This window comes from Pelecanus crispus, chromosome 5, assembly GCF_030463565.1.
Source record: "Pelecanus crispus isolate bPelCri1 chromosome 5, bPelCri1.pri, whole genome shotgun sequence".
Lineage (NCBI taxonomy): Eukaryota > Metazoa > Chordata > Aves > Pelecaniformes > Pelecanidae > Pelecanus > Pelecanus crispus.
The window spans coordinates 30,658,559-30,679,021 of record NC_134647.1 but is presented as its reverse complement, the minus strand read 5'-3'; the positions used below and the strand labels follow the sequence as shown (position 1 = coordinate 30,679,021).

The following is a 20,463-nucleotide window of genomic DNA, read 5'->3' as shown; positions in this document are numbered from 1 at the left end:
AGCTGAATTTACACCAGGACAGCAGAAGACGGATGCTAATAAACACAAACAGTTGCAGAATACAGGGGAAACTGAACCACACACACTGTAGAAAAATCCAGATAAACCTGTCCCGTTAGTTGCACAAACCTGGGAAAGGGGCCCAGGCGCTACTGCAGATAGTTCACTTCAGATTTCTGCTTAATGTGTATCCATGACAAGAAAAGCTAAAGTGTTAGGCTGCAACAGTAATAAGATACAGGATAATCTTTAAAAATTGTATTTGTATAGATGGACCCTATATATCAGGTGGATTACAGTGCAAAGGTTGGGAGCCCATCTTAAAAATGGGTTCTGTGGAATTTGGGTGTTCAGAGAGAGCAAGCATTTGGGGCAATGAAAACCTGTTGTATGAAGAGACTAGATAGAATTGTATTATTTACCCCAGAAAGGAGAAAAACACTTCAAACACTAAAAAATATACCTAAATTAGTAACAGGGTAAGTAAACTAGAAACATTCACTGTCTGACTATAAGAACAATGAAGCTGAAAGGTGTCAAATTTAAAAGGACAAAAATGGAAATTTAAAAATATCTATTAAAAAAATGAAAACCAATACTTCACGTACTGCAGAAATAGAGCACTGATGCTGCTGATGATAAGCAATTTATCAGAATTCAAACATGGGTTAGACATGCACGTGGATAACAAGAATATCAAAGAATATCCAGAATTAGTGTAGTTACTTCATACCAAAAAAAGTGCAGAACTGAAAGGAAGATAAAACCTCATGAGTCAGGATTTAAATCAATTTCTAAATCAATCCTTAAAAATTCAAATAAAGATTTTCATGAGGGGGGGGAAGATTATGTCACACGTAATTCTTGCAGGTTCCAGTCTTTTGAGGTACCTACTGATCTTCAGTATCTTAAAGACAGGGTGCTGTACTAGGTGCACTACAGATAAGGTAACTCCTGTAATCTCTGTTATTTAAAGTGAGCATCAATGCTGTGTATTCAGAGCATGAGCAGAGTTACTGCCCCTCCCACCTGCTTACAGAGCCAGGAAGATGTAATTCTGTCTTCCCACAGCTTTCATATAATTTTCTTCACTCTTTAGTACCCACCTATTGATATGTCTGTGGTCTCCCTGGTGTATCTTGCTCTCTTACTTCTTTTTCTATCTCCTATCCCGAATATTGTCATGAACTCCAGCATCTCTCCTGGTTTCTCCCTGGCTCCCTGGTTTCTCCTTGCTCACACGAGCCATAGAGCTTTCCTGCTCTGCAGACAAAGCTGGCTTTTCGTCTCCCAGGACAGACTGGAGAAAAAAGGTGGAAGTCCTTTCCCAAACACCACTAAATCCAAGAACTGAAACACCTCACTCTGGCGATGTAACTTTCCATCCACTTTCAGACACGAAGGTCCTGAATGCCCCAAAGCTTTCTGTGCTTTTCAGTTGTACCAGCTGGCACAGTAAAACATACCACCTCTCCCCAACAGCCTTTCTTTTTTTTTTGTCTTTAGTAACACCGTGGTGACAATTCACTGTTATCAGTTAATGCTTACACCGACAGTTATGGGCCATACAATATAACTACACCTTGAAGCAACAGTTTGCTTTACACCTCAGACATACTGTCACAGGCTGCGCACAAGCAAGCACAGCTTTACCAAGTGACAGACTTTCAAGTCTTCTCCTCCTCCTCCACAGCCAGATGAGGACTTCTGGTTTTATTTTATTAAAGCACACACCCAGATTCTGAAGAACAACATGACAGCCTCCAAAACCAGTGCAGAGCAGAGACCCAACAAACCTATGCCCATTTTGAGCTGGACTTGCGCCACATCCAGCCAGACATTCACCCAGCCATCACCTGCAGAGGCCATCTCTACTGCCACATTAGGTCCTGATCCAGTTCAATATCCAGCCACCCAGCTGCTCGTGGCAGCGAAGGGCCGGGGCAGCAAGGGGGCTGACGGAAGGGAAATAGAGGCAATGCTGTTTCACAAGCCCTGTATTCGGATTTATTCGTAGTAGGCATGCCAGTACGATTGTTCAGGAAGTAAATACAGCTCCACCATCCAAAGTTCCAGGAATTTGACTCACTCTGTATTTACTATATGTGGCTTTATAAAGCCACAGATCCACCATGAAAGCACTGAAAAGGTCATCAAACACCACTCTTGTACACTATTATTTGTTTTCACCTTTTCAGTGTAATTACCAAGGACATTCACATGAAATCTGTAAACATTTCCACTGTTACCTTGCGCCACGGCAGCCCTTTCAGCCATGGCTCAACAGCTGCTTTATGAACTCTATTCAATGGCTGCCAGATGGAAAATGTTCAGAGAAAAATAATTTTATTTACAGCTAACACATGGGACTTCAAATAACCAGTAATAAATGCTCAACAGGACAAGACAGGCCCATAATTATCTCCCTCTGTCACTAATGACTACAGTGGGTTGGCACAGGAATTGCAATTTGCACTGGAGTTTCTCTGTCATCCCAAGCTGGCACTGCCCCTGCCACTGCCCCGGGGTGTTTGCTTCTGCCTGCCCTCTCCTCTGGGTGACAAGACTGTGCGCCATACTATGAACACAACCTATGTTTGCTGCTTCGTCTTAAATCTACCTTTTACCACTTCTTTGAATGGATTCACCACATAGCCACTTGATGATCGTGCCACCTTCTGGGTCAGGGCAGTGCAAGGGCCGGGCAAACCAAGTGGAAGTAAAAGAATAGCCTCAACAACCACCTCCACAGAAAATGCCAAAAATGGAGAAGAGTCTTCAGATTATTTTCATTCACTCACAGCAATGTGCCAGGCAAACTGAAGAATAAAAAGCTGGAAAAAGTTACAGAAGTTAAAATATTTGATCTTGAACTTATAAGAAAAATTGAATCTCACTGTAAAGAGATCTTGCACAAAGCAGAATCCAACCATCAGCTGCACGTAATACCTGTAGTCCCACTTCTGTCTGTATCAATATAACACTCAGAGAAGTGACTGAAAACTCCTTGCTGACTGAATACATGCTGTAACAGCCAATGCAAGAGAGGCGAACAATGTAGTGCTTTCATACAGATCACAGAAGAAATGCAACCAGGAGCCTCAATTATGTGTAACAAACTTTTCTGGCTCATGACTTTTCCAACAAAACTTCTAGTGCAGTTGTAGCTGCACTTCCAAAGTCAGTGAAAATTTCTCATAGCTAACAGATTTAGATATGTAAATGATGAAAATATTGGAACAAATTACTTGTGTTGCATGCTCAATCTCCCTTTCACTAAAGAAAAAGCAGTGACAGATTTTAACACAAGGGCAGAAGACCAAAAATCTAATCTCACAGCTACAGCAGTGAGCACCCAAATCAGCAATCACCTCTAGATTTTGTTTTCTGTTAGCGTAATACAAGAAAGCTGAACATTTACCAGCAGATGGTGAATCAGTATGCACAGGTAAGGTGTGTGAGTGAAAGTTGCTTAAACACTCTTCACTGCTGGATTTTCCTGATTTGACTCCACACTCTTGGTATTCTACTAGTATCTAGTGTTTCTGCCTCCAAGCTTTTTAAAAGGAAAAGAGACTCTGACAGCAATTAATTGCAATTTATTTCTTCTATCACAGATTCTATGAACAAATACAAGAGCATCCAGCAAGCACTTGGTACACACACATAATTTAATTCAAGTTTAATCAATACTGCCTTTTCTTGCTCAATACACAATCACCAAGGGACCTAACTGAATTGCAACCTTTCCCTTCAAGACTGTGAATTGGGCACTAGAAGTAAGGCTGAACACTCCTGCCTAGTTTAAAAAAAAAAAAAAACCTACATATTTTAATTCTACTGATAATATATATACACATATTTTAAAAAAAACGCAACTTTTTCCTATTTAAACTACAATACCTTATCTAATAGTTGGGATAGGTCTTATGTGAATACACCAGTTCTGCAAAGAGTCCAGTAGAAGGTGAGGGGGAAGAGACCAGAGCAAGTGTTTCCTAAGGCATTAACAATGAAAAGCAAACAAATGCCTCTCTACTGTCTTATCCCCTTTGCATTCAGAAATTCCCCCAACACACTGTCAGACTTCACTCAGACAAAGCAACATGTCAAAACAAATCCCAGAAAGGTTATAAGGTCATTGGGCAACTATTATTATTATTAAAAACATAATCCATAAATACATTCTATTTATAAATGCTCTGTCCTCATATTGAATGCACTTAGAGTATTAAAAGACTAGTTCACATGCTTTACATCAGTGATCCTTAATGTGCAACAGAATTGTGATAACTACTTACAAACACCATTATTGAATATGTGTAGGAAAAAAAAAACCCCAAACCACCCCAAAAGATGTCTGCAAACTGAATTTGAGAAAAAAGAGATTTTTAATGATGTCCTGGGCAGTATATACAATCTATTCACAAAGACTTCATAACTTGCTTCTTTCTGAGAACTCAGCACATCCTGTAGTTCTTACACATTTGTTGCCAGTATCATATTTATGCAGTGCATTCACATACAAACTCACTGCACTTTACTACAGCTTACCATCTTCTCTCTGACATTATTTTTAGGACATCAAAAGCACCTAATTTTCAACCTGTGCTATTTCTTGTAATTCCTACTAACTGTAGAAAGCAGCTTTCATTTCACAAAAATGAAACCATGTGAAATTGTCAAAATACACGCCCTCTTTTCTCCATGTGTCTGCTGAAAGTACTGTGGCTCACTTTGTGATGTGTAGCTGCTGGTTACTTAATAAAAATTATCACAACAATGTATCTGAACAGTATCATTTGTACACAGGCATCTTTAACACAACATAAAATACAGGCATCAAATGATTTTTTGTGACAGCACTTGGGAGCTAATGCTCCCACTGAATACCTCATGAACTCCAGGAGCAAGCTCTTTGCAATTGGTATAGGCCTTGCAAATTAATAATCAGCATAGCCACTCATGATGAGGTTTAATTTCTGGCCTTAGTCAAATTCTCCTGTTACCTTTGACTGAAACAGCAGTGGGTATAGAAGTGAGGAATGAATGACTCCATGAGATCTGAAGCTGACCTCTCAGCACAACTAACTGCAATGACACAAAGCCAGCCACTTTTCATATTTGCACGTCTCACTTCAGTGCTAAACTGTGACCACACATTAGCCTGATGGCAGTTTTTAGTAAAAAACAGGAAGATACATCTGTACTAAGACTAGTGAGGTATCTTTTTGTGTGTGTGATCCTACTAGATGCTGCAGTTCACCAACAGTGCTCACTTCTGCGAACAGCAGGTACCTCACACGGCGAGGTGGGGACGGCACCTGCTCAGCCCGTGGTGAAAGCTTGCTGGACGTGAACCAGCACCCATCTAAAAGCCATGAGGTATGCAGCCTGAACCCAAGTAATGCGAGTACAGCAACAGGTACAATAAACTAACATCTCTGTTCTGCTAACAAGGCCCTGTGCCCAAGCTGGTATACCCTACCTCTTAGTACAAGTTGTTAGCGTGGGCTCAGCATCATACTAAAGCAGCTACATGACCCCCACGTAAGGTTGTAGGTTGTATCTGGCTGGCACAGCGAGCAATTTTGAAACAGTGCTCTGGTACCACCCAGCTATCTAGATATGCCAAATAATTAATTTATCCTGCTGTGCTGGTCAACAAGCAGAATATTTTGGGCCACCTCCTTTCACAGTAAACATTGGCATGTGAAGGTGTTCCAGCAGAAGAGCTAAGGCGGTGCAGAGTGACAGAAAGGAAAGCTAGTTCTGCAAGCAGACAGAGACCTTCTCCTTCCCCAGCGACAGGGAGAAAATGGGAGATTATGTTAGAAAAGAGGACTGTGACCCTACCAACAATGAAAGGAGCACTCAGAGCAGAAAATCATGCCAAGTTAGCAAGGTTAAGATCCATCTAAGAAGGTGCATGTGTTCCTTTTTTCCACCGGGTAGACCTGTCAGGACTTGAGATTTTTGCTTGACTTGCCAGACTCATTCAGATGGATATTTGTTCTCTTCCATATGGATCTGTGTATCTTGTGGCCTTTTACTGCCATGTTCATTCTGGCAGAGTAAGACCCACCTAAATGCTGCATGAAACATTTGCCTGTGTTTTGACATGTAAGGATCTTTGTCCATGTGCCAAGCAACCTTTAAACATGCCATGTCAGAGGCATCAGCTGGAGGAACCACTGTAATCCCAAACCTCTGGCAGCATGCAGCTCTGTAGGGAGAGACTCTATACATGTTTGTATTAAATAAATGGTTATCTCCAAGGTAGGGATACTACTGAAACTTGTTCTCTGCAAACAACTACAGGAGCAATGACTGACTGCTCAACAGAGATACTCTCCTAGAGAGTGAAGTAGGACTATGATGTTGTTAAGACGAGGGTATTTAGTAACAGTGCCTCCTGCACAGGCTTTGCTCTAATTATGTGGTACAGAGATTTGCATAGTCTCAATCACTGGGTCCGTGACAAACGCTTAAGTGAACAAAGCTAAAGCTACTTTGAAATTATACAGAAGATCACCCAGCTCTCTTTTGGTGCTCAGAGCAGATCAGGAACAACTTATTTAAAAATAAGAATAAACCGCAGAGCATTACACAGACTCACATCAGCCTGGTTAACCTGAGTGCTCCAAGCCAAAGGGCCAACATATACATATACAACATATAGTAATCTTACACCTGTAACAGGGAAAGGAATCACCTCCATACAGGTGTTTCCTTAATTGTAATAACTTAAATTACATACCAGGTATGATTTAATGGAAGCATATGCAGGAATGTGACAAAGACAGATAACCATATAAACATGTTTATTATTACCTGAAATCTTTCCATTCCAAAGTAATTTGTTTCCAGAGTCTCTGTTAATTTTACAGTGTGAAAATATTAACAGACACATCACATTTATCAGCATAGCTTACTGTAAGACTGGACTAAAGGTTCTTAGAGATTACACTGATTAGAGATGACATTCTCATGTAATATGAATATAAACTTATATTCTGAAACTTAATCTTCTGGAAAGTCCCAGAAATTCAAGGGACTTTCCCATGAATGAAGTAGATGTTTCCTTTCCTATCCTATAATGAGGGAGGGCAACTGTCAGTGTTTCTGTTCTTTGTTTGGTCTAAAACCTTAAATTTCATCATCCATTTGTTTTGTTCATATAAAAATTTAAAAAAAAAAAAGCCTGAGGTTGAATACTGTAGGTCATCTCAGCAAAATACTGCAGACTGAAAAGTGTCAGATGTTAGAATCCCAAAGTGATACAGACCACACTTGTTTTCACATCATTCTTCTGTTTCAGAGAACTATCAAATCAGTTAAGAAATTCAGGGCAAGCATGGAGTTTTAGGTATTATCAGCAGCATAGTTAAACTTGACAAGAGAACTTTAGGTAGGATTTGTGTCTGTGCTGAGATTTTGTCTGTTGGCGAGAAGGGACAGCTGTGTTAGGGAAACATTGCTAATGTTTCTACCCCACTTCTGAATGCCAGTGGCTAAAGGATTATTTCATTAAAAATGCCACTTCATGTATTTACGCTGCAAGCTTTATAGGCATAAACTATTAAAACAAACACTGCTCATTCTGTTTAATGCTTGGAACATATGTGGTATTTCTAGAGTTCAACCTATAGTATAAGAGCATGAAGTTACACAACTTGGTAAATATTGGAAAGTCTTGTTTAAAAAAACCACAACACTTCTAATGAGTTCAGAAAGAAAACACAACAAAATGGATGTTTCAGACCAATGCTTTCACTGTTTTATTAATAGATTATCTTTAGAACTGCTTATCTGAAAGTAAGGTAGACTCATTCATACAAAGCCGACAATTACCAGATATAAAGTCAAATGTCTGAAACAAATTCAAAATAACCTGTATCTGTACAAGCAACATACTTTCTGTTATGATTTAATAGCTTTGTTTGTTTCTTAACAGGCAGTATAGACTACTTTTTGCTTCAATGGTCTCAAGTGAAAACTTTTGAATACTTTCTGCAGCTGGAGTGCTATAGTAGAGTATGCCCAGGTATGCACAAGAAAAACAGCACTTCCTTACAAACCTTGCTCTTGTCCAACTTCTGAATGCATCCTATTCACAAAATTTATCGTAACATTAAAAATGAAAGATTTGGGGCTTAAGCCACAGCTCAGACTTGGAAATATTTTAAATCCTAAAATTGCTCTGGCTTTACTAGTTATATTGAAATCACAGTCACTTGGTCAATTAGCACTAGTCTTGAAGCAATAGCAGACACATTATCTTGCTTAATGCACCAAAATTAAATCTATGACCCACCCTCTCCCTAAAAAAACAACTCAAACGAAACAGTGACCAAATTTTGTATTTTTATAAAATAGTTTTGACTAATGTTATCAACCGAGTGGATTCTGGTTTATTTTTCATGTATTTTTATATTTGCCTGGACAGTGCAGGAGAGCTTCTTAAATGAGAAAGATACCTCATATGCCTGCCAGGCAGATCTACTCTCCAAAAATATCATCTCCAGAACAGAGAATAATTTATGTTGGTTCTCAAATACTTAACTGGAGTTTAAGACCTGCATTACCTGTGGGCAACACAGCTGTCTCCGTGGAACATGTGACTTGCTGGTAATGCTGAAGGTCAGAACGATGACCCTGAGTAAGCAACGGGAGCCATCGATAAACCAGAAAGGGCCAGAGAAAGAAACAGAATCTGTGTTTTGCATCACCGTGTTGCACACAAAAGAAAATCTCCATTTTGCTTTCTGCAACTACTGCATTACAAGCATTTCCGTTGGCAGCCCTGCCAGCTCAGGCTCTTTCCTCCGGATTCTTTCTTATTTACACCTTTACAGCTGTCTGTGAGGCTGTGCCGTAAATGGGACTGGGCAGCCAATTTGCTCTACAGACAGACCAGAAAATGCAACTTATTTTTATCCTGGACCAGTTCTCCAATCCAGTTCGTGTCACTGCCTCCCAGACAGCCATACCGGTGCTACTGGCACAGGATCAGGAACAGGGAAGGTGGAGCACAGTCTACCCTGCTGCAGCCAGGCCTGCCAATGAAAGCAAAGTAGATCACATCATGGGTATAGGTGTCATAAGACTGCAGGAAGTCAACAGAGGTGCTGAAGAAAACATCTATATTCTGTAATTTGATTATTATTATTGTTTTACTGATGACTCTGCTTAAGAATGGGAGGCTGGAAGCAGGATGATTATTTTTTATATAGTCAACATGAACTTTCTGAGGATTGGGCAGAGAGATGCATTTTTCAAACAGCCACATCGCTGACAAAGCAGTTGTCTGCAGCAGGTAACATACTTCTTCCTCTACCCAGCCCAGGATAATGTGCACTGGTTATACACTCCACATTAACCTTACACTATAACTTTCATGCTAGTAGTTTCAGCCACAATTATTATTTTAAACTCAGGAAGACAGGCCAAGGCAGCTATCAGTTTATAGTAACAGTGAAACTGGAGTGAGCTTACCGCCCAGGTGCCTTGGGCCAACTGAGAGGATTTACACTGAGGTGTTGGACCTGGACCCCATCTGGAGCTTCATCTTTCAACCTGGGCTTGGTTAAAGAAATGTTATATGTAATTCTCCCCATATGACTGGGCTCCTCATAAAGAAAGGGATGCAAAAGTTGCACTGATCCAACCTCTTGAGAAGACTGAAACCTGCCTTCGATGAGAAGTAGCTAGTTCAACCACACAGGTGTCACCAAGCTTTCAAAAGAGGGAAACTTTCCTCTTTTTTTTTTTTTTTTTTTTTTTAAACTGAGACACTTACTGTGTTCTAGCTTTCCTAGTTGCAAAGACAAACTGACATGGCTCTGATCACCATGGACAGAGCCTGACTTCTTTCACTCAAGAGTCATGGATGTGTTGCAGTTCCCCAGGATGGGTCTGCTGACCCAGCTCTCTGCTGCTGAAGGGACAAAGCTGTGTCCCCCTCCTCCTTTCCTCTACAGTCTCTCTGTGAATTTGCAGTAGCGTTGGTGCTAACAGCATCTCAATCACCAACCGATTTCAGCTCACTCACGCAGAAGAAAACTAACCCGACAAAAAAACATGGTTTTCTCCTGGGTTAGTGATTTGATCTGGCTTATTACATTTTACATACAACCAACACTACAACCCACGTAAGGGATGGGTGAACACCACGCAACCAGGAACAGGAGAAGGAAGGAGTAAGATGTCTGTCTCCTGACAGCCACATACTGTTGTATCAGCTCAGATGAAACCACAGCAACAGACTTTTCTTGGTATTACACTGTGGCATTAGTACACACTGCCCTTTTTCACATCTTCCCTCCCTTGGTACCTCCCAGAATTTTCCTATCAGCACAAAAGAGAAAAAGTTGGATCAGTTTCCCAAAAAGGGGCAGGGGTCCTACTTCTATAGTAACGCCCTAGGCTTTTTTTCAAGAGAGAGCTCTCTACAATCTTCAAAGGCATAAATTCACAAACCCTGCTCATATTGCATGTCACTTGGAGGAGTGGACAGGCACCAGCAGAGTTTGAGGCCGGGCCAGCTACACAAAGCCAGAGGAAGAGTCATCAGAAAAAGTCAAGAAAATAATGCTTCCCATCCATTATTCCAGGGGGTATAAAAGATAAGTGAGATGAGAAGAGATTTTACATTCAAGCCCTAGGAAAGGTGCAAGGGAAAGCAAAATCCAATTGATATTAGAATAGCAGTAGAGAACGAGACGATTTATGGTAGCATCTATCAAAAAAATGCATGTAATATTGGAGCCAAAACATCACAGGAGGCTGTAGAGTTGCTGAAGAGATGATTAAGAAGATTGCAGCAAAGAGCTGCAGGGAGGTTAGAAGTTAGAACAAAGCATATGAAAACAGGACTGAGGAAGCGAACATAATACTTGTTAAAAAGAAAAAACACACAAAAGGTGTTTAAGCCAAATAAATAAGTAGCACAACAAACAGTATGTATACATGATACTAAAGTTTGGGAACAGCTGCTGCTCATGTTCATTTGCTTATATTTAACAAACATAAAAACTTAAACTTAGCTAAATGATCCAGCGCTGCTGCAAGAACAGGATCTATGCCATCCAGCTTAGTTATAAACACAGCAATAATTTAAAAATTTTTATGTAGGCTGCATTTTCTCATTTAGCAGCACTGCTGTTTGAGCTGCCCTTATCTTCCTGCTCATTCTAGCCCCATCCCTTCCCTTGATTATGCTGGTATGGCTACTGTGCAGCCATGCCGCAACCAGGGGCGGGAACGATCCAGGTGAAAAGTAATCAGGCTCCCCACCCCTCACCCTGCTGGATCGTTTCCCCAGTCTGGTCTACCATGCCGTAGCCCAGACATTTGTGCCAGTGCAATGGAGAAGACATGAACAAATCACCAGACATGGACGTTGCTTCAGCCAATATTACTGTCAAAGAAAGTATGTGGAACTACGGTTTCAGTCCATCAGGAAGCAGATAAACTTCAGAAATTCCTGGATTTCTTAGGCTACCAGTTCTTTTCTTTTGAGTGTGCTCAAGAAAAGAGCCTGCTCTTTTCTAAGTTTAGAAAGCTATCTGAAGAAGTTTCTGCCAAAAGAGGAAAACAGAACCCAGCTTTACAGTTCTTCCAAATGCAGGGAAAAAAATTTTGCTGATAAGCTCATTGACCAAACAAGCTATCACTGGAACAACACTTAGCAGATCAGAGATGTTTACACTTTGCTTGAACTCTCCCCTCCAAAAAGTGTGAAAGCACCAAGGGTAGACATTTTTGTTTCAGATTCCTGCATGAATGTAGCTTCAAATAGTTCATTATAAGGCTTCCTGCAGCTTTGTCTAAACTAGCTAGTGTTGTCTTGTTTCAGAGACCAATTGACAAGTAATGAAACCCAGAACAGCAATTGGCAGGACTCTCCTACCTTTGGAACTATTTTTCCACACCTAATGGGCTTGATTTATGACAGAACATCAAATCTCACAATACTCTCAGGAGAAAACCAGGTATGCTTATTATCTTAAGCGGTAAAAGAAACCCTGTACCTATGCACTTTGCTCAAAACCATTGAGAGTACCTAACAAGCATCAGTGCTGCTTTAAACTTTTATGTATGTATATATATTTTACATATATAAAACATATACATGCATCCAAACAGGAACATACTTCCTCCAAATTCTTTACCCCCTCCCCTTTAAATGGCTCGTCCACCACCTACAGTTTTCTATTCTCTCCACAAAGGATACTCTAAATCCAGCACTGCCAGAAAAAAACAGAAACTAAGAAAATCCTTGTCTGTTTTCAAATCCTTTTTTACTGAAAGACCAACTAGACCCTGGCACATCTTCATCTCCTGCACAGCTGACAAGGCTGTTTTAGAAACATGGGAAGGTGGAAGGTGTCATATTTGTTCTCACTGACCTTTTTAACTGCGTTACAAGCAAGTGATCTAAAAGTTTTGAAGAATAAATAGGTATCAATGCCTTCATGCTGGGAGACGTACAAAGATCATTTACCACAGACTGCTCAGGTTTTCATAATCACCATGAAATACGACCACACGGACTGCAGATGAGGCAACAGAACTTGTGATTCAGAGAAAAATCACTGCGTTGTCATGAAACTTTAACTGTACGCAGGTAGGGCACCAGAGAGCTCAAACCAAATTCAGTAGGGCTCTTTCTGTAGAGGAGGATTGCTGTCATGTCCCCTGCAACTAACTTTAGATTACAGGCAGAAAGCTAGTACGGCCTTCTCACTGCACAAAGGCCTTGAGAAGCGTGGCGTGAGTAACTGATCTCCACTTGCTTCCAAAGATCCGAAAATAGAGGTGAAGTGCGAATATCCCATTTGTTTCACAAGGGTGTCAACAGAAATTCCTAGTCAGGGCCTTGTCTACTATCGAAATCTGCACCTACAGAGCTGTAACTGCACTTAGACAAGAAGAGGCTGTTTGCTTCTTACTGCAGCAGAACAGCTACTTTCCAGAATAAGATCAGCTACTATGGAATATTTTGTATTTGACATCAGTACCAGCAATAGCTACGCTGGTGCAGACTTCCAGGAAACAGACAGATTGATGACTTGACAGTCTAAATGAGATGCTTCTAAATCTTCTGTATCAACAGATCCCTCTTCCCTTTCAGACCTTTGGGTTTGGGGTTTTTTTTCCACCCAGGATAGCAGACACCCTTATCACCAAAAGTATGGGAGAACAAAAAAATATACATATATATAGATCAGATGCAGACCATTTATTGCAGATCCAGACACAAAGCTGAGAGCACTAATCTAAACATTGATGATCTATCAATGAAATTAAAGCATTAAAAATTATTACACTCTTCTTTCTTACATGCAAATATTTAATTTTAGGTCACCTGTAAGTGATGCTTAGCAAATACACAACCACCTCTCTGCTCCCTTTTCTCTCTGATCTGTGAGGATACAAAGCCGGTGAGGAAATGCAGAAATCTGTGTTAGAAAATATGGATCTGAGAGTCTTCCACTCCATTATGAAATAGAACAAAACATAATGTTGTGTCTCTAAAGCTACAAAAAACAAGCAAGGATTTACTGTCACATTTTTGTATTTGAAATGAAGTACATATTCCACCAAACCAAGAATGAATGAAGTAACACCAGCCACTATGCTCTCTTTAATCACTATCAACAGCTACATTGCTTACTGAAGTCCTCAGATGTCTATTAATCAATTACAACTTTAGAAACCCTCTTCTCATGTTGGTATTATTCAGAGTGAAGTGATGTAGAGCACCTTCGGCCTTCATTTCAAAAGAAGCGGTGGAAGTGACAGAAAACAGAAATTCGCATACAAGGAAGGACAGGCTATCTACACATGTGAATCACAAATACCCATCTTGAATAAAAACTTATTTCAGTGACTTCACATTTTACTGTAAAAATCCACATTTGTTGATACAGGGAAAGAAAGCAAGTAGAGTTTCAAAATTCCTGTATTTTGAAATACAGCGTTTGGTGGTCACAATGGGACTGAACAGAGATATCCCATATTCCTAAATAAGTCTCTAGTCCTTTATTTAAGAAATAGGAAACTTGTTTCTAACCCTAGGGAAAAAAAAAAAAAACAAACGACAGGTGTTATTCCAGAAGCAGATTATGTGCAGGCATTTCAATATTAAGAATTAAGAGGGAGAAGAAAACAAAAAAAGATTTAAAAACGTATTTTTGGGAAGAAAAGTCATACAACCTATAATTTTTTTTTTTATCCTTGTATACAGTTGAGAGGTGTAACAACCTTTGGTTGAAAGAAGTTAAGACAACTGCCATGCTATTTTTAATTATTGCTGCGCGCAAAAATGCAGATATCCAGGTCTTGAAAGTGGAAATACAGTCAAAATAATGTCTTCTATTCTAGGCAACAAAATGGGAAAAAAAGCCCCACAGCTGCAGCACGGCAAGGCTGGTGTTAGGTGTTTCCACAGTTGAGTGGACATTTGCTATTAAAGCAGGGATAGGGGTCAAATCCTGCTCGCTGTGCAGCACCTAAGAGTCTGTGGAAAACTGGCGAAAGCAAACCCCAAACCGAGACTTACCAGCCACGGCCAGGCTCAAGTTCACTTTGGGTTAAAAATACTAACAGGAAAGGAATAACGCAGCGAAAGGGAACCGTATCTCTGTTACGTGATCTGCGCATCGGGCTTAAAGCTCTTCCCTCCGATATTTCCCCGGAGCGCGGTGTTGGGTGACCGAGTACCATTACCCCTTTTACAGCCTCCTGGAGACGGCCGTGCCCCACGCTGCAAATAAAAGCAAACCACCAGACCAAGCGCTGGCCCGAGCTTCCGCGCAGAGATTTTATTAAAAACTTCTCGTTACAGAGCCTAGGAGCGTGTTACAGAGCCTAGGAGCACCCCACGTTCTCGTTTCCATCACGGCAAGAGTCTGTTTGTTTATTTATTTATACAGCGCGCTCGGGTCGCCGGGGAAGTGAAACTCTCCGGGCGCGGAGCGGCGGGCGCAGGGGGCCGGGGCGGCCCCGCAGGAGGGCTGCCCGCCCGCCCGCCCGCCCCGCCGCCACGGCCGGCCCCGCGTCCCCGGAGCGCGGCGGGGCCGCGCCGGCCGGGAGGCCGCGCCCGGGGCCGCCGCCGACCGAGGCGGGCAGCGCCGGGGGGAGGCAGAGGGGCGCCGGCGGCGGCGGGGAGGCAGACTGAAGCGCACACGGAGGGGCGGCGCGGGGAGGGGGCGCCCCGCCGCGGAGGGGCCGCGGGTGGCTGCGCGGCCGCCCCCCGCCGCCGCCGCCGCTCCCCCCTCGTCGTCTTCCTCCTCCGCCGCCTCCTCCTCCAGGGGCCGGGGGGCGCGAACCCCCTTCCCCGCCGCGGTGAGCGCCGCCGCTGGCTGCCGCCAGAGTCGCCGCCGCCGCCGCCCGGCCGTGGCGGCCGCCGCCGCCGCCGGGGCCGGCTCCCATCCGCCATTATCCTTTGTTCGCGGCGCGGCGGCGGCGGGGATGTTGCAGGGCTCGGCTCCATCTTTAAAGCGGGCGCCCCTCCCGCGGGCGGTGCAAGGCCGGGCCCCCGCGTCCTGCCGCCCGGCGGCTCCCCTGGTCCCCGCCGGGCTCCATTTCCTTCCCTCCCCCCCGCCCCTGTTTGCTGGGCGCCTTCCTCCTCTTACCGGTTACCAGGCTGCTCCGTCACTGCTTTCGTTCGCGCCTAGGATCTCGCCGCAGTTTTATTCTCTCCCCCACGTAACACACCGCGTCAAACTACACCTCCGCCGCGTCACTCACACACACACAGGCGCTCCCAGCCCGGCGACAGGCAGGCAGCGGCCGACTGAGGAGCGCCAGCCAGGGAGCAAGCGCCGAGCGCGCCGCGGCCCGCACGGAAAACGCCGAGCGCTCACGGAAAACGCCGAGCGCCCGCCAGGCGGCGGGAACGGCCGAGCGCGCCGCCGGCCTCCGCGGAAAGAGCCGAGCGACCGCGGAAACGAACGAAGCGCCCCGGAGGGGAGGCGGAAAGAGCCGAGCGGCCGCGGGAAGGCGCGAACGGCGCTTCCGCCCGGGGCGGCCCGCGCGGAAAGCACCGAGCGGGGCTGCGGGTGGGGCGCGCGCCCCCCTCACACCTCCCCCCCCCCCCCCCCGCCCCCGCCGGGCGCGCGAGCGGGGCCGAGGAGGCCGGAAAGCCGCGAGCGCTCACGGAAACGGCCGAGGCGCCCCGGAGGCGGGTGGCCGAGCGCCGACCCGGCTCCCCTGAGAGACCCCGCTGAGGGCGCCGGGCCCCCCGAGCTCACCGAGCGCGTCCCCACGCACACGCTGGCGCCCCGGGGGACCTGGCGGCCCCGGCCCCGCAGGGCTGCCCACCCCCGGGGATCGCCTCCCTGGGGGCCCCGCTGCCAGGGCCGCCGCCCAGACCCCCGTCCTCAGGCCCCCGGTTCTCACCTCGAGGCCCAGCCGCCCCTGGTCTTCACAGGCACAACATGGCGGGCGGGGTGCCGTGGCGAGGCCATGCTGCGCCTCCTCGATGTCTCCCGGCTGCCTGGTGGTCCTGCCGTCCCTTCCCGCGTGATGAAGTGCTCATGTTCTTCAGGTCGCTCCTCTAAACCTTCCTCTACTGCCTGCTTTTTGCTCCAGGCTGCAAGTCCTGACCCGCTCCCTGCCCTCTCTGGCCCTGTGGCCAGCCCCAGCAGCCCAAAAACAGGTGCAGGGTGACCGCTGCTCCGCCATGACACAAACACCCCGGTGAAATCCCCCAGCCCTGAGCGACCGGCCTCCACCGGCGCCGGAGGGACAAACCTGTTTTGGCAGAGGGGCAGACACCAGGTACCGAGGCCATAAAATCCCGATTTTCAGAGCAGCCGTGGCTGAGGCAGCAGCTTGCACCCATGGCGCCCAGCCCCGTGCTTCGGCACCTCTCAGGAGGGACAGACGTCGTCACGATGGGGCGGGGGGCGAGATACGGGTTTGTGTCCCGTCGGAGAACAGGGGCAGCCACGTGCTGTGGCCCTCAACCTCATCCGCAGTTGCCAGTGTGATGTCCATGGCTGTGTTTTTAAATGTTGGGTAGGTGAACTTTTTCTAGGAAAGGTTTTTCAAAGAGTTGATGACACCACGGAGCAGGGAACGGGCTCCTGGTGCTCCAGTGGGTGAGTCCAGCCCTGTCTTCTCTCTTCTCCAGTTCACACACACAGTTGAATATACCCACTCACACACCCTGAAGAATGGACTTCTCTAACTACAACCACATAAAAGCTATACAAAGCCTTGAAGAAAGTAATTTTCATTTCACAAAACCTCAAGATGGCACTGCATAACAAGATTTGAAGCTCCAAATCTGGTTCATTTTTGCAGCTGGCCTGGCATGGCCACCCTGTGAGACACCGCTGCAAGGCCATAACTGCTGCAGGCACTGCATCGGACGACAGCCGTGCACAGTTTAAATTAGTTTTGCTCTTGTCAAGTCTTGTTTTCTCAAGAAGGGTGAATTGATTTTACTTACACTGAGTTTTATCTAACTCCATTAAAATTGCAAGAGATCGTGCAGAGAGCGATTAGAGATTTACTTCACCTTTGATTTTGTCGATTACAGTTATTCTAAAATAAACTGAAAAAACACTTCTGACATTAAAAAAAAAAAGGCAGCTCAAGATAAACAGATAAAACTTCTTTTTTATTGACAACACATACTATGGCTTGGGCCACAGCTTATTTTCTGCTTCTGATGCACTTTTTCCCTCTGCCCTGCCTGCAGACAGGAGCTCCAAGGCTGCAGCACAGAGTGGCCTCGGCTGCCACCCTCCCCGTGCCCGGTTCTCCCCCTGGGTGTTGTGGACCTGTGCTGTGCCTTTGGCTTGTACCCAATCCTGTCTGCAGTGTACAGCTGGAAATTATTTTCTCTTTTTAGAATCTGCTAGGATATGAAAGCTCAATCCACTAAATAAGTCTTTTACAACTCCTATTGGGAGCAGAATTTTTCTGCCGTTTAAAGCTTTTGAGACAGGCGAGAAATCTAAAACCAGTGTTTCTAATTTGGTCTGTTCATTGACAGGGAATGGAAATGCTGCTCACTCCAGTCGCTGGTAGAGGTGCGAAAGGTTTGTCTCACAATCACGTCCTTCTCATTTAACTCCACTAGATACTGAGGAAGAGGAAGAGGGTTGTTTTTGACAGTGTTTCGACATTTGAACTCTAGCCCCATTGTGTAGAGTTTCAGTATTTTAATGTGTGTTTAGTAAAGTGTCTTCTATGCATTTTGTTACCATACACAGATGTAAATCAAACTAGATAATTAAAAGTAAGTTTTAATTCAGCTAAAACATGGACATTTTGCTGTGTGGATTTTAAAGTTTGCTAAAACTCCTGCGTCCCAAGGAGTGATTCTGAGATCAAAGCATAAGGGATCAGCCTTTGTGCTCCTCTTAGGAGGAGTAAACTACTTTCTGTGAGAAAATGCTTATAATGAGCAGAACAAGTGTAGCTATCTCAGTGCCTCTTTTTTGACACATACATTTCTTTACCTGTTTTCCCATCCTTCTCTTTCTCCTTTGTGCCCATGTTTGTGTTGCATCAGCTTCTTTTGCTCCCCCAAATGACCAAGATCATATACATTCTCCACCCGTGCATGTCTCCCAGAACTGGATTGCTTGCCCTCACGCAGCAAGCCTGAAGAATCACAGCAATAAGCCTTTAAGGGAATAAACTCTGGTCCTCGAAAGGCAACTAAAATGCACTAACCAGATCTCAGTGAACGGCTCCCATCAGAAACGTGGGCAATGCTCTCAACCTGCGTGATTAGAGGGCTGCTGGTGGGACTGAATTACACCTGGTCCCCAGGACTGCCCTCATGTAGTCAGGCAGCTCCCTGCATGGCTCTGATCCTGCTACCCTTTCAGGGCATGGGTGATACTCCGGCGCCCTGCTGATCCTTGCCAGCCCTGCTCTCACTCACAGCTCTCTGGCCGGCTCCTCCGCACTCCTCTGAGAGCCCGTCAGCTCCCTGACAAGGCTTTGCAAAGGGCATCGTGCAGCGCTGGCTACTTCTCTGCCCGCCAGTGTAGGCTCCCCATATAACAGGCAACTCAAGAGACCGATTTATCACAAAGTAAAACAGATGCCTTGGATAGGCCAGATGTCTGAAGTGATTGTAGATTACACGCAACACTGTGTGGTTTTGGTATCTTCATCTCTTGCCCCATGGCTGAGGCTTAGACCATATGTGGATGAGAGCTGGATTCAGCCCTGACTCATACCGGTTCAGTGGCAGGGCTGGGTGAACATCTCATACACAACTGCTGTGAAACCTTCTGATGGTTGTTTTGCACATTCCTCCTTCCCTTAACAGCTTTTCTGTTTGTTTTTTTTTTTCCTCTCACCAGAACTGAACAAAATCGGGACACTAAACAAACCCAGAACTTCTTTGGAAGTGGGAGTAAAAGTCTGAGCTGCAAAACCCCCTTCCCTCACTAACATCTACGCGTTCCTTTCACCATTTCCTCTTGGGGAATCTGTAGAAAATGGGATAGTAATGATGTGCCAATTACCCACGAATTCCAACAGGGAGAGGCTGACTCGGGGAGTGAACTGGAATGCTCAGCAGTTTTCTTCTTTATCAGCAAAAGTTTGCTTGATGATGAGTGAAACCCAGCAAGATTAATTACTTCTCTTACAATTAAGCCTCAGAGGCAAATTCATTAGCTTTGCAGCTTCCAGGTTGGTTATCCTGGGCAGTGGACTCCTTGCAAACAGCATTGCATGTTGATTGCCCACGGCCCAGGGTACTTAGAGGCTAATGGGTGATCAAGAAAGGTTTGTGCTTGGCTGTAAGGTGTGGCAGAGCAAAAATGCATGCATTGGAATCTGGAGCAGATGACACTGCTGACACTGGTAGTGTGCAAGACGATATTTATTGTGGAAACACAGATACACGTGCATTTTCAGTCTACACACCACTGTAACGAGAGCAATACAAAAGTTTTTTTTACAGGCCACAGCCACCTCTGGGAATTATTTATAACAAAAAAAATCTTTCAGCATCAAATACTTGCTGACAATTTCTAGAGGACCAGTGTGGTCTTGCAGTGCAGGGACAGAGAGAGGGTGTTTTGTACAAGTATGACATTAAGCACAAGTATTTCTGGGGAGAAAAGAAGGCAGGGTGCGCTGTGGGGCTTCACAGCTACGTTCACTAATGGGTATTCTCTCAAGGAAAGGGAGAAAAGGAGAGTATTTGCAAATAATGAATGTGGAGGGAGACAGATGTTACATTAGGCAGTTAGTAAAGTGTCCAGCACTTTTCAGTGTAAGGAGTATTGCATTGCACTTTCCATCCTATACAAACAGAGCAACTGATTTTAAGGCAGATGTACAGGAAGGTAGGGGGTGCCACCATACCCCTGTAATGGACGTGACCATTCAGTAGCACAGACAAAGCACTGAACTGATGATGACTTTCTGAGGAGAAGATGAAGATAATAAAGAGGTGTTATTCTGAAACCC

At 44.7% G+C, this 20,463-nt stretch overlaps 1 protein-coding gene across 3 annotated transcripts in view; it reads right to left on the bottom strand.

Annotated features, from left to right (window-relative positions):
• CREB1 (cAMP responsive element binding protein 1) overlaps positions 1-15,804 on the bottom strand; it is a 44,268-nt gene extending 28,464 nt beyond the window's left edge. For all 3 annotated transcript variants that reach the window (XM_075711064.1, XM_075711065.1, XM_075711066.1), the window contains exon 1: positions 15,645-15,804. The gene's annotated coding sequence lies outside the window, so the exon portion shown is untranslated. The remainder of the gene's footprint in view (positions 1-15,644) is intronic.
• Positions 15,805-20,463: the final 4,659 nt, after the last annotated feature.